Raw genomic sequence first — 14,405 nt, 5'->3', positions numbered from 1 at the left:
TGTGTTAGCGTTTAGTTACTCGGATTCGGGTTACGTTTACTTGATTTGGTTCGGGTTTGAGATGTCGGGTTTTGGATTTTGGAATTGATACGAGTTTGAAATTGTGAAATTGACTCGTTATCGGATTCGATGACTTGCTCGCAGATTCAGAAGGACGAGCGGGAACCGGCAGAGTCGAAGGCAACGAAGCCAGAATTTTGAATTTTCAAGAAAAGAGTTATCGTAGTTAAAGCTCGATTAACTCGTGAGTCTTTTAATCGCGTCTCGCGTTTAAATACTCTTGGATTTGATTATGTGATGTATTTCGCGTATTTAAATAAATAATTTATGTTTATTTATTTAATAACGTTTAAGAGTTTGATTTGATTCGCTTTGGAATTCTCGGTTACTTTTTATTCGGATCAATTTATTTGAGACTCATAAGCATGTTATTGGATTTTATTTCGTATTGTTCTCGATACGAAAATACGCGAGTCTTGAATAAGTTTGACTTCCGAAAAACCGGAGAATAATGAATTAAATTCTCGAATTCCGAACCGACTCGAATCTAATCCCGACAACGAACCTTATCTTTTCAAGTAGTTTCAAATCCAGTAACTAACGAAGTTCCAACTTCGGATTCTAGTTCTCTCGACGCTCCAGGACGTGCTAAAGGTCTCAGGAAGCGTGTAAAGCAAAGTGTCCTCCGGAATTCATCGAGTTCTCCGACGAACTATTCCGGGTAAGTGGGATTTAAGTTTGAGGCGCCAAAAAGGGGAATGGTGCCTAGTAGAATAATTGTTTATGTTTCTTCGTTTAATCCTAAAACAAAGAGAAACCCTCAGTTAGACAAGATGACCGAATAAGGCTTCGGCCACTAACTAATAAGATAATAAAATGATAGGGTTAAACGGTTAGCGGGTTAAGAACCTTGAAGCCTTTTAAGCTATGTTAAGCTTCTGTTATAGGTTTTACCCCTTCGTCCTGATGAGAGGACAACAGGAGGAGGAAAGACGGTGTCCTTCGGATTCAATCCCGAGAGGAACTGTTCTAGGAGAAGGTCCAGCCTCACAGCTGTCGACAACTCCTTCTAAAATACTTAAAGAGCCATACAGTGAAATTAATAATGTTAATGTCGGGCTTTATCCCGATAAGATCTCCTCCTGTAATAAGATAGACAGGTAGGCTGTAGACAGCTCCTGTGAAACATAACGAACTCTTGTCGGCAATGTAGCGAGTGGCATTCCCGAAGGCCCTTTAATGGGAAGTCGATGGGTGGCTTCAGGTAAGTCGATGGGTGGCTTACCTGTCCGGAGGGAAATATGAACCCTGGACTAACCAGGGATTGGTGAGGGTTTGCTCCCCTCTACCATACGCGCGTCAAGGCCCTCCTACATGTGCTAGTGGATCCCAGACGTTAAAACTTCGGCCTTCTGAGGGCTAGGCTCAAGTTCTCAGAATGGTTTACTCATCTCTCATGAACGGCTGCGGACTGAGGTGTTGATTGGCCAGTCCACTGATGTAAGGCGCCGGTATGAGCGAGATGGATGAGTTTCTAGGAAGACGGTTGTTAGCCGGATTCCTATATGATTATGTGTTTGATTGTTTTAGAACGGGGTTCTAAAACTGAATATGTCTATGTTGTTTGAATGATATTTTTGTTATCCTGATTGTATGATGGAACTTCTTTATTCTTCTGAATCTATTACCTGCTATTATCTGCATTTTATCATCTGCAACCATGCATCTCATGTAGTGCTAGGTTAGATATCCTGCTTACTGAGTCGGTGTGACTCACCCCTTAAATCCCTCTCCTTGTAGATAAAGGAAAAGCTCAGGCGAAGCAGGAGTGCTAGTCAAGGTAGATCTCATGACGACCTGTGGCATAGGAAATGCCTTTTTGGGAAATGGGTATCAGGTTTTTGAAAACCGAGCTTATATGCTCGTGAAAGTTTTATATAGCTTTGAAAGAACTTTTATTATATCATAACGTTTAGATAATCGGCCCGAACCCCTTTTTACGTTTTGAAACTCGGTTAGCACGATTATGGGCTTGTGCTTATGGATAGCAAGCTAGGGTAGTCCGCATTTTTGTAATCCTTTTAAAAGCGAAAAATTTTACCAGTTTTTAGCGGACTAGCTCTAGAAACCTTTGTTATTCCTTATATGTAAATTAAATTTATTTCCGCTGTTGTTCAATAAACGTTTTGTAAATGACATTTGAAAATGTTTTATATTCATTTCGTTTGAAAATATAAATGGTTATGAAAATGTTACGAGAAAGGTCGCGATCCGAGGGCGACGGGTGTCCTGCGGGTCGTGACAGAGTTTTTGGTATCAGAGCCACAGGTTTAGTCATTTCTGTAGACTGTGAGATCTATTAGTTGACTGAGCATCTTGTTTACGGTCTGAGTGTCTACATGTGTGACCTTTTTGTTTATGGTTACTAAGAGTATGAGGGTATCAATGTGTCGGTGTGCTGTGTTTCCTGTTTGGATTCGTTGAAGAATATGTACGATATCTTGAGCTTTCTGGCGTCGTTCAGTTTCTGACCTGGCTATTGTCATGTGATTCCTTTAGAATCTGGAAGTAATGGCGGAAGAAGGGGAAAGTCTTGACGCTCGTATCGCAAGGATAGAGCAATCGTTGGAACGACAGGCTAGAGAAGCGCAGCAAAGGAATGAGCAAACGGAGAGACAGAACCGTTTGATGGCATTGCTGCTTGAGCGAATGAATCAGCAGGTTCAACCGGATCCTCCTCTAGCTGCCGAGAACCAACCTCAAGAACCTCTTCCAGCCTTACCGGTAGCGAGAGCGGAAGAGCTGAACTACCGTATTCCTGATGTAGCCACTGTTATAGGAGAGCCAGTGTACGAACGATTCCGGAAGCAGAAGCCACCAGTGTTCGAAGGAGGTCTAGACCCTGTAGCGGCTGAGAATTGGATCAAGAAGATCCAACAGATCGTTAGCTACATGCAGTTGTCCGACGCGGAGCGCGTAGCTTGCGCGATCTACCAGATGACCTCTGAGGCTCGAAGCTGGTGGGAAGTAACTGTCATGTCAGAGGATGTAACGACTATGACATGGGTACACTTCATCAACCTCTTTCATGAGAAATACCTGAGCGAGGCAAGCACATCCGGCAAGATTCGAGAGTTCATGAATCTGCGTCAAGGGAAGATGCCAGTAGCGGAATACCTTGCGAAGTTCGACGAGCTGGCAAAGTTTTCTCCGTCCGTGGTTCCGACCGATCAAGCACGGAAGACGAAGTTTATGCATGGTTTGAACGTTGGAATCGTGAAGCTGGTAGAGAGCGGAGACACTGGGCCAAGAACCTACGCTAGTGCGGTTCAAAGGGCGTTGAGGATCGACGCTTAGCATGGAGACGTGGCAGTTTCTGCTCCAACTCCTCTTACTATAGTGCCGCCACCACAAGCTGGTTCTAATACAGGGAATTAGTTCAAGAGGAATCGTTTCCAGCAGCAGTCAGGACGCCGTAATCCGACGAACTATGGAAATCAGCCTCAACATAGGAATCAGTCGGGAGGCGTAAACTCATATGGAAAAGGTAAGCGCTTCCAGAAAGGTGACCAGAACGTCGATAACAAGCGCGCCAGACCTGACAATCAGAACATCCCTCAATGTGCGAAGTGTGGGAATCGACATCCAGGCGAGTGCCGAGCCAATAATGTTACTTGTTACAATTGTGGCCAAGTGGGACATTATTCCAGGACCTGTCCAAACCCGAGACAAGGAGATGTACCAGCCAAGGCCCCACCGAAAGCCAATGCTCGAGTGTTCACTATTCGTGAAGATGATGTGCGTGCAGGAACGTCCACTGCGGTTACAGGTCAGCTTTCTGTGGGAAATCTTTCAGCTTATGTACTCATGGATTCAGGTGCTACGCATTCATTTATTGCATCTAGAGTAGCTGAAAAGTTAGGAAGTGAAAAGTTGAATTTTTCCTACCCGTTCATAACTGTCAGTCCGGCAGGAGATCTGTTCGAATCTAAGTTATGGTTCAAAAACGTACCAATTCACGTTCAAGGTAGAGAGCTGATGGCTCATCTGATTGAACTTGAAATGGTTGACTATGATGTTATACTCGGGATGGATTGGTTAAGCAAGCATCACGCAGTGATTAACTGCAATAAGAAAGAGGTTAAGTTTCAAGCTCCTGGGAGTGAATCGTTTTACTTTCATGGGTCATCTCGGAAACCAGCCCTTCCAATGGTATCAGCAATGAGAGCTTTGAGGATGCTACAGAGTGGATGTGCTGGATTTCTAGCAAGCGTAAGAGATGTATCGAAGGAACAGAAGGTAGAGCCGAAGGATATTCCAGTCGTAAAGGAGTTTCTAGAAGTATTTCCTGAAGATCTATCAGGGTTACCACTTGATCGGGAGATCGAATTCTGCATAGAATTGATTCCTGGAACTGCACCGATATCGAAGACCCCATACCGGATGGCTCCAGCAGAGTTGAAAGAGCTTAAGACACAGTTACAAGAGTTGTTGGATAAAGGTTTCATCCGTCCAAGTCATTCACCGTGGGGAGCGCCGGTGTTATTTGTGAAGAAAGCAGATGGTTCTCTAAGATTATGCATCGACTACCGAGGATTGAACCAGGTAACTATCAAGAATAGATATCCACTTCCTCGTATCGATGATTTGTTTGATCAATTAGCAGGAGCGCAAATCTTCTCAAAGATCGATCTACGTTCGGGCTATCATCAGCTTAAGGTCCGAGGTGAAGACATTCCGAAGACAGCGTTCCGAACGCGATATGGGCATTATGAGTTCTTAGTCATGTCCTTTGGATTGACGAATGCTCCTGCAGCATTTATGGATTTAATGAACCGAGTGTTTGAGGCGTTCTTGGATAAGTTCGTGATCGTTTTCATAGACGATATCCTCATATACTCGAAAACTCAGGAGGATCATGAGCAGCATTTAAGAATGGTTCTAGCGAAACTCCGAGGAAAACAGCTTTATGCCAAGTTCTCGAAGTGTGAATTTTGGCTTGACAAAGTAATCTTCTTGGGTCATGTCATTTCGAAGGAAGGAGTTATGGTCGACCCAGCGAAGATCCAAGCAGTTAAGGACTGGAATAGGCCGAAAACAGTAACGGAGATCCGAAGTTTCCTAGGTTTAGCTGGCTACTATAGGAAATTCGTGGAAGGATTTTCTAAGTTAGCCATGCCTCTGACGCAACTAACGCGAAAAGGAACCAAGTTTGAATGGACAGACAAGTGTGAAAGCAGTTTTCAAGAGCTAAAGAAGCGCCTAACGATAGCTCCAATCCTTGCAATTCCACAAGGAACTGAAGGTTTTGCAATTTATTGTGACGCATCGAAACAAGGCCTAGGAGCAGTGTTGATGCAACGGGGCAAGGTGATCGCCTACGCATCTCGACAGCTCAAGGACTACGAGACAAGGTATCCAACGCATGATATGGAGCTCGCAGCTGTGGTTTTTGCACTCAAACTTTGGAGGCATTATCTGTATGGAGTACACTGCGACATTTACACGGACCATAAGACCCTCAAATACCTCTTTACTCAGAAAGAGTTGAATATGAGGCAGGGACGTTGGATGGAATTGTTGAATGATTACGACTTTGAGCTTCATTATCACCCTGGAAAGGCGAATAAGGTGGCTGATGCCCTTAGTCGAAAGACCGCCGCAGTAGCTGCGAATCTAGTTGGACAGTCTCCTCAGCTCAAGTCAGAGATAGAAAGGTTGGAGATGCAGCTGATCACTGGAAGATTAGCAGCTCTTAACGTGCGACCAACCCTTCTTGAGCAGATAAAGGAGGGACAATACGCGGATGATTTCTTGCTTGGGAAGATGTTTGACGCCCAAGGGAATCAAGAAGGTGAATTCAAGCTCGACGATCGGGAAATGTTGAGATGTAACGGTAAGGTCTGCGTGCCTGCCGATGATGATCTCCGACGCCAATTGCTGCAAGAAGCTCATGGGACTCCATATTCGATCCATCCAGGTGCGACGAAAATGTATCAAGATCTTAAGAAGATCTATTGGTGGCCGGGTATGAAGAGAGATGTGGTGACGTTCGTCCAAAAGTGTCTTACATGTCAGCAGGTTAAGGCTGAGCATCAGAAACCCGGAGGGATGTTGCAACCCTTGGAAGTTCCACAGTGGAAGTGGGATCAAATCACGATGGATTTCGTGTCGGGTTTACCCAGGACTACGGTTGGATATGACGCAGTCTGGGTGATTGTAGACAGGTTGACGAAGTCGGCCCACTTTCTTCCCATAAGGACCACTTATTCAATTGATAAACTAGCTGAGCTATTTATCAAAGAGATAGTGCGCCTGCATGGAGTTCCTTTATCGATCGTTTCAGATCGAGATGCTCGATTCACTTCGAGGTTTTGGCAACGTCTCCACGATGGCATGGGATCAAGATTGAAGTTCAGTACAGCCTTCCACCCTCAGACTGATGGGCAGAGTGAGCGCACCATTCAGATTCTGGAAGATATGCTCCAAGCCAGCGTGTTAGATTTTCAGGGCTCGTGGAGCCGTTACCTTCCTTTGATAGAATTTGCATATAACAATAGTTATCAAGCGACTATTGGAATGGCGCCGTATGAAGCACTCTATGGAAGGAAATGTCGATCCCCTGTCCACTGGGACGAAGTCGGAGAGAACAAGCTCGTAGGGCCAGAGATGCTAGAACAAACCACAGAAGCAATCAAGAAGATCCGAGCGAGGATGAAGGCTTCTCAGAATCGTCAGAAGAGCTATGCAGATAAACGGAGACGACCTCTTGAGTTTCAGGTCGGAGACAAAGTGTTTCTGAAAGTTTCACCAATGCGCGGGGTAATGAGATTCGGCAAGAAGGGTAAGCTGAGCCCCAGGTATACAGGACCTTTTGAGATCCTGGAGCGCGTTGGAGTGGTAGCTTATCGTTTAGCTCTGCCACCATCAATGTCTCATCTGCACGATGTCTTCCATGTTTCAATGTTAAGGAAATATGTGGAGGACTCTTTTCACGTTCTTCCGGTCCATGAAGTCGAGGTTTCAGAAAATGTACAATATGAAGAGCCAGCAGTTGCAATTCTCGACAGGAAAGAGAAGATTTTGAGGAACAAAGTAATCCCCTTGGTGAAAGTGCAATGGAAAAGGCACAATGTCGAAGAAGCGACATGGGAACTCGAAGAAGAAATGAAGAAAAAGTACCCATCGCTTTTCTAAGTTTCGAGGACGAAACTTCTTTAAGGGGTTAGGGGTTGTGAGACCCGACTTTTGTACACGTCAGCATCTGTAAAAATTTCCTCTCATTAATAAATAAAGGAAATTTTCTTCTCTCTTTATGTGAATGAATTATAAGAATTCACCATAAGGAAATGATGAGTTTCGATAATCCGAATATAAGGAAAAGGATTTTTGAAAGCACTTGAATGTTGGAATAAAGTTAAGTGCTTGAAAACGAAGGAAATAATATTTGAGGGTGACGAAATTTCGGAATAAGGATATTCGAGTAAACCGGATATTATTTTCTGAATAAAATTACTCGGAATGTACTCGGAGATTAAAAATCTCAAGAGTGAAAATAAATTATGAAATCCCTTAAATATATTCAAGAAGACGGAAATTAATGAGAATTTTCTCGGTCATTTCTCAAGAATATTTCCGATTAATCAAGGACGAAGTTGTGAGTTTTTTTCTGGAGGGACTTATGTGCAACAAAATGAAGGACGAGATTGAAAGAAAAGAGTAAAGATGGGTTGTTTTAAGAGAGACGTGTCAAGTTTTTGTTGGGCCACTTGTACACGCGTGGCGTGAGGAGGAGCTGCCGTGTGGCATTTCTTTCTTCTTCTCCTCTCATTTTCGGCCACCTCACCCTCTCACTCTCTTTCTTTTCTTTCTTCTTCTTCTTTCTCTCTTCTCGTTCTTCTGGTCCCGCGCGCACAGCCACACCTGCAACAAAGGAAAAAAAAAATTTGTTAGCTCAATCATCATCATCGCCGAGCCTCACCATCGCCACCCGACCTCGCTCCCTTTTTCTTCCTCTCTTCTCTTCGCGCGCCACCAACCGAGCTCTCTCCACCGCGCGCTTCAGGCTGAGGAGAACAAGGCGCCGCCGCGAGCCACGGTGACGCCGGACCGGGAAAGACGTTGAGGAATGAGTGAGAACCCATAAAGGACGTTGATTTCCACGAATCAAGGTGAGAAATCTTCTTTCCTCGAATTGATTTTCAAATTAGGGTTCATGCTCAATAATTGGGGTTTTGGTTCTCGTGATGGATTTTTGAGGAATTGATCGGTTTTAAGTATTCATTGAGCTCAATTGATGGTGTTTATGACTTGTATTGGAGGATTGATCTCGTATTTTGTTGGTTTTGGTATGTTTTGCCGAATTTCATGAACTAGGTTTTTGATTTTTGGGGTTTCTTTTGATTCTGCGTTTTGATTGATGAGCTTGAGTCGCTTGTGAACAAATTTTTGAGTATTGTTATGAGACGGTGATGATGGTATAAGATTCTGGATAATTTGGATTAAATGGTTGTTTTGGCCGTGTGATGTGTCTTGGCCGTTATGCTTCGTGAGGTTGAATCTGAGTCTCGGATTGGTATTTGTGTGTGAACGTTTTTGTGTGTTAGCGTTTAGTTACTCGGATTCGGGTTACGTTTACTTGATTTGGTTCGGGTTTGAGATTTGGGTTTAGTTACTCGTTATCGGATTCGATGACTTGCTCGCAGATTCAGAAGGACGAGCGGGAACCGGCAGAGTCGAAGGCAACGAAGCCGGAATTTGGAATTTTCAAGAAAAGAGTTATCGTAGTTAAAGCTCGATTAACTCGTGAGTCTTTTAATCGCGTCTCGCGTTTAAATACTCTTGGATTTGATTATGTGATGTATTTCGCGTATTTAAATAAATAATTTATGTTTATTTATTTAATAACGTTTAAGAGTTTGATTTGATTCGCTTTGGAATTCTCGGTTACTTTTTATTCGGATCAATTTATTTGAGACTCATAAGCATGTTATTGGATTTTATTTCTTATTGTTCTCGATACGAAAATACGCGAGTCTTGAATAAGTTTGACTTCCGAAAAACCGGAGAATAATGAATTAAATTCTCGAATTCCGAACCGACTCGAATCTAATCCCGACAACGAACCTTATCTTTTCAAGTAGTTTCATATCCAGTAACTAACGAAGTTCCAACTTCGGATTCTAGTTCTCTCGACGCTCCAGGACGTGCTAAAGGTCTCAGGAAGCGTGTAAAGCAAAGTGTCCTCCGGAATTCATCGAGTTCTCCGACAAACTATTCCGGGTAAGTGGGATTTAAGTTTGAGGCGCCAAAAAGGGGAATGGTGCCTAGTAGAATAATTGTTTATGTTTCTTCGTTTAATCCTAAAACAAAGAGAAACCCTCAGTTAGACAAGATGACCGAATAAGGCTTCGGCCACTAACTAATAAGATAATAAAATGATAGGGTTAAACGGTTAGCGGGTTAAGAACCTTGAAGCCTTTTAAGCTATGTTAAGCTTCTGTTATAGGTTTTACCCCTTCGTCCTGATGAGAGGACAACAGGAGGAGGAAAGACGGTGTCCTTCGGATTCAATCCCGAGAGGAACTGTTCTAGGAGAAGGTCCAGCCTCACAGCTGTCGACAACTCCTTCTAAAATACTTAAAGAGCCATACAGTGAAATTAATAATGTTAATGTCGGGCTTTATCCCGATAAGATCTCCTCCTGTAATAAGATAGACAGGTAGGCTGTAGACAGCTTATGTGAAACATAACGAACTCTTGTCGGCAATGTAGCGAGTGGCATTCCCGAAGGCCCTTTAATGGGAAGTCGATGGGTGGCTTCAGGTAAGTCGATGGGTGGCTTACCTGTCCGGAGGGAAATATGAACCCTGGACTAACCAGGGATTGGTGAGGGTTTGCTCCCCTCTACCATACGCGCGTCAAGGCCCTCCTACATGTGCTAGTGGATCCCAGACGTTAAAACTTTGGCCTTCTGAGGGCTAGGCTCAAGTTCTCAGAATGGTTTACTCATCTCTCATGAACGGCTGCGGACTGAGGTGTTGATTGGCCAGTCCACTGATGTAAGGCGCCGGTATGAGCGAGATGGATGAGTTTCTAGGAAGACGGTTGTTAGCCGGTTTCCTATATGATTATGTGTTTGATTGTTTTAGAACGGGGTTCTAAAACTGAATATGTCTATGTTGTTTGAATGATATTTTTGTTATCCTGATTGTATGATGGAACTTCTTTATTCTTCTGAATCTATTACCTGCTGTTATCTGCATTTTATCATCTGCAACCATGCATCTCATGTAGTGCTAGGTTAGATATCCTGCTTACTGAGTCGGTGTGACTCACCCCTTAAATCCCTCTCCTTGTAGATAAAGGAAAAGCTCAGGCGAAGCAGTAGTGCTAGTCAAGGTAGATCTCATGACGACCTGTGGCATAGGAAATGTCTTTTTGGGAAATGGGTATCAGGTTTTTGAAAACCGAGCTTATATGCTCGTGAAAGTTTTATATAGCTTTGAAAGAACTTTTATTATATCATAACGTTTAGATAATCGGCCCGAACCTCTTTTTACGTTTTGAAACTCGGTTAGCACGATTATGGGCTTGTGCTTATGGATAGCAAGCTAGGGTAGTCCGCATTTTTGTAACCCTTTTAAAAGCGAAAAATTTTACCAGTTTTTAGCGGACTAGCTCTAGAAACCTTTGTTATTCCTTATATGTAAATTAAATTTATTTCCGCTGTTGTTCAATAAACGATTTGTAAATGACGTTTGAAAATGTTTTATATTCATTTCGTTTGAAAATATAAATGGTTATGAAAATGTTACGAGAAAGGTCGCGATCCGAGGGCGACGGGTGTCCTGCGGGTCGTGACACGGGTGGCCTGGGCACGCGAGGGAATTCTCTGGACAGGTCGGGCGCCGGCGGTGGGCCCGTTGCCGGGCCGGACAAGGAGGAGACAGGGCCGCCTGGCTCGGGCGGCCACCGTGAGGGGTCTGCAATCTGCAGCGACCTGGACTGCTCGGGCGTCGATGTCCCGAGCTTGCTCTCGGTCGTTAGCTTCGCGAGTTTGAGGAAGCGTTATGGCATCCCAGACTCGGTGTCGATCCTGAGGCCGTTGCCCGACGATCGCCCGACCCGTCCTCCGAATGGACACGCGGCCATCCACGAGGCGAGTCTTCGCGGGGGGCTACGGTTACCCTTCCAGCGGGTGATTCAAGAGCTATTGATTCGGTTGGGATTGCACGCGTCGCAGATGTCCCCGTCCTTCTACCGGGCGGTCGCCGCGTGCCACATGATGCTCTACCGAGCGAAGAAGCGGGCAGTCACCGCCGACGATATCCAGGATCGCGTGGTTGTTCGCGGGGTCCCGGGGAAACCGGGCTTCTACTGCGCGTGCCCTCGGAAGCGCATCTACATCGTTACCAAGGTTACCTCGAAGCACCGATACCATTGGGTATGGGTTTACGAGTCGGCCTTTGAGTCCGCGCCCTTAGCGTTTGGGCCCGCGGTCGACTTTCCCTCCGTCGGGGACGTAGAAGATTCCGAACTCGTATCTCTGATCAAAGCGATCCCTGATTCGAGGCGGCAGGGGTCACTGTTCGAGTCCCCGGACCTCATGGCGAGGACCGGGTGGTTCGTGCCTTGTGGCAACGTCCCTCCATGCCTCGGTCTTGGCGCGGGGGTTACGGCGGACCTTGTACCAGAGGCGGGGGGTTCGTCCGCCCCTCCCCCCGATGCAGGGGGTACTATCCGTTCACATGTTCTCGTGTTATCGCGCTCTCTGTTGTATTAAGCTTATTGTGTGTATTCCAACTCACTACCGTCTCTCTCTCTCTTTCAGATACCATGCCCAGACGACATCGGCTGCGCACACACGTGCCGATAGTGGCGCCTATCGCTGAAGCCACGACCGCGGCTTGCCCCCGAGCCGAGGTTCGCCGCCGAGGGTCGCCGCTGCAGGCGGGGAACGAGGCGATCTCTTCTAACAAGCGATCGTCGTCGTCGATTCCCTTCGGGCCACCCTCCGGCCACAAGCGCGCCCACACATCGACGGCGCCGGATGGCATGGATTCGATGCTCCTGGCGGAGGCGGCGGAGTTGAGGGATCAGTGCTCCCGAGGGATTCTGGAGACCTCTCTGCGGGACTTCAAGGGTTTGCTGACGGCAAGCGATCTGGAGCATTTTAAAAACGGGATCGGCGATGCTCGAAAGGTACGGTACGCCTGCTTATCTCACGCGTAACCCTTATGCTTACTTCGATTTTACGTATATCGCTTGTCTTTGCAGATGCTCGCACGTCAAGAGCGAAGCGGTCGCATTCTCCGGGACCTGCTGCGGCGCATGCAGATTATGGAGAAGGACAAGGAGAGCACGGCGGCCGCCCATGCTGACGCCCTAGCGGGAGCCCGTACTGCTTGAGAATTTCAAGCACTCGAGGAGGAGCTGAAGCGAGCTCGCGAGGAGTTGGCGACCGAGAAATTGCTTTGCACGGCCGGGCAGGCGTCTCGGGAGAAGGCGGAGCAGGCGGCCGACACCTTCTTAGGGGAGACAAAGAAGCTCCAGGCGGCGCTCTTGAGTCGGGACGAGGAGCTGAACATCGTCCATGCCCGGCTGTCAGCGAGTGAGATCTCCCGGGTCAAGGCCGAGAGGGAGAGGGATACTTTGCGGGCGGAGGCGCAGGTCCTTGCCGAGGAGAAAGACGACACTGTGCAGTCTAAGACGGACCTAGAGGATGACTAGGACCTCGCGCTGGAGGCGGCCCGCTATGAGGTTACCAAACGGGTCCGAGACGCGACCATGGAGGAGAACGTGTCTAGCGGGACCACGTTTTCCTTCTTCGATGTCATGTTTCCTCCTCTGGACGGCGAGTTGCCCGAGGACGATCTGCGTACTCCAGCCCGCGCGGAAGCTACTCTGTCGGCGAACCTCCAACTCGACGGAGAAGCCATCGGTGGGTTTGGCGCCCCCTGCCCCGAGGAAGATGAAGAGCAGATCGACTTCGGCTCGGAGTAGCCGGGTTTTCTTCGGTTTTCCGCGCACTTGTTTAGCGCTTGCGTCATGCTTTCTTCCGGAATTTTGTTGTGTCCTTCTTCCGTTAGAAGTTTGTCGTGCTCTTATACTTCTCTTTTTGGGTTGTTCGTACAACATTGTTCGCCTTAGTCAGCGCTTTTCTCTCTGTTATGCGTCTTATTTTCTCGACTTGCCATGCTTAGCGTAATCGATTCACGCATTGTGGTTGGTGCGTGTCTCACGAGCCCGGTTTGCCTTACCTAGCATAACCGGTTTGCACGGCTTACTGCCGCACTTGGCGGCGAAGCTTCCCGCGGACGCTGGCTAGACCAGATTCGCCCGGCGGGTGCGACCTTCGGCCATTCATTCGGCGAGCTCAACTAGGAGCAATGGTGAGCTCGACTAGGAGTAGCGGTGAGCTCGACTAGGAGCTCGACCAGGCGAAGTGGCGAGCTCGACTAGGAGCAGTGGCGAGCTCGACTAGGAGCTCGACCAGGCGGAGTTGCGAGCTCGACTATGAGCTCGACCAGGCGGAGTGGCGAGCTCGACTAGGAGCAGCGGCGAGCTTAACTAGGAGGTCGGCTAGGCGAAGTGGCGAGCTCGACCAGGCGAAGTGGCGAGCTCGACTAGGAGCTCGACCAGGCGAAGTGGCGATCTCGACTAGGAGCCGTGGCGAGCTCGACTAGGAGCTCGACCAGGCGAGGTGGCGAGCTCGACTAGGAGCTCGACCAGGCGAGGTGGCGAGCTCGACTAGGAGCCGTGGCGAGCTCGACTAGGAGCTCGACCAGGCGAGGTGGCGAGCTCGACGAGGAGCTTGACCAGGCGAAGTGGCGAGCTCGACTAGGAGCCGTGGCGAGCTCGACGAGGAGCTCGACCAGGCGAGGCGGCGAGCTCGACTAGGAGCAGTGGCGAGCTCGACTACGAGCAGCGGCGAGCTCGACTAGGAGCTCGACCAGGCGAAGTGGCGAGCTCGACTAGGAGCTCGACCAGGCGAAGTGGCGAGCTCGACTAGGAGCCGTGGCGAGCTCGACTAGGAGCCGTGGCGAGCTCGACTAGGAGCTCGACCAGGCGAGGTGGTGAGCTCGACTAGGAGCCGTGGCGAGCTCGACGAGGAGCTCGACCAGGCGAGGCGGCGAGCTCGACTAGGAGCAGTGGCGAGCTCGACTAGGAGCAGCGGCGAGCTCGACTAGGAGCTCGACCAGGCGAAGTGGCGAGCTCGACTAGGAGCTCGACCAGGCGAAGTGGCGAGCTCGACTAGGAGCCGTGGCGAGCTCGACTAGGAGCTCGACCAGGCGAGGTGGCGAGCTCGACTAGGAACTCGACCAGGCGAGGTGGCGAGCTCGACTAGGAGCCGTGGCGCGCTCGACTAGGTGCTCGACCAGGCAAGGTGGCGAGCTCGATTA

The 14,405-nt window shown here is 47.9% G+C and overlaps 2 long non-coding RNA genes across 2 annotated transcripts; both read left to right on the top strand.

Annotated features, from left to right (window-relative positions):
- The first annotated feature begins 208 nt into the window (after nt 1-208).
- LOC149389964 (uncharacterized) lies at nt 209-1,981 on the top strand. The gene is made up of 3 exons (XR_016300796.1): nt 209-244; nt 626-721; nt 1,801-1,981. It is a non-coding gene; the product is annotated as an uncharacterized LOC149389964 (long non-coding RNA).
- A 5,935-nt stretch (nt 1,982-7,916) lies between these two features.
- On the top strand, nt 7,917-9,286 carry LOC149389963 (uncharacterized). Its single transcript, XR_016300884.1, has 3 exons — nt 7,917-8,171; nt 8,706-8,805; nt 9,187-9,286. It is a non-coding gene; the product is annotated as an uncharacterized LOC149389963 (long non-coding RNA).
- The last annotated feature ends 5,119 nt before the right edge of the window (nt 9,287-14,405 follow it).

This window comes from Urtica dioica, chromosome 8 (genome assembly GCF_054948205.1).
Source record: "Urtica dioica subsp. dioica isolate 48M chromosome 8, U.dioica_male_clone48M_v1_H2, whole genome shotgun sequence".
In the NCBI taxonomy this organism is placed as follows: Eukaryota; Viridiplantae; Streptophyta; class Magnoliopsida; order Rosales; family Urticaceae; genus Urtica; species Urtica dioica.
The sequence above is the reverse complement of the archived record's forward strand: the minus strand, read 5'-3'. Positions and strand labels throughout refer to the sequence as shown.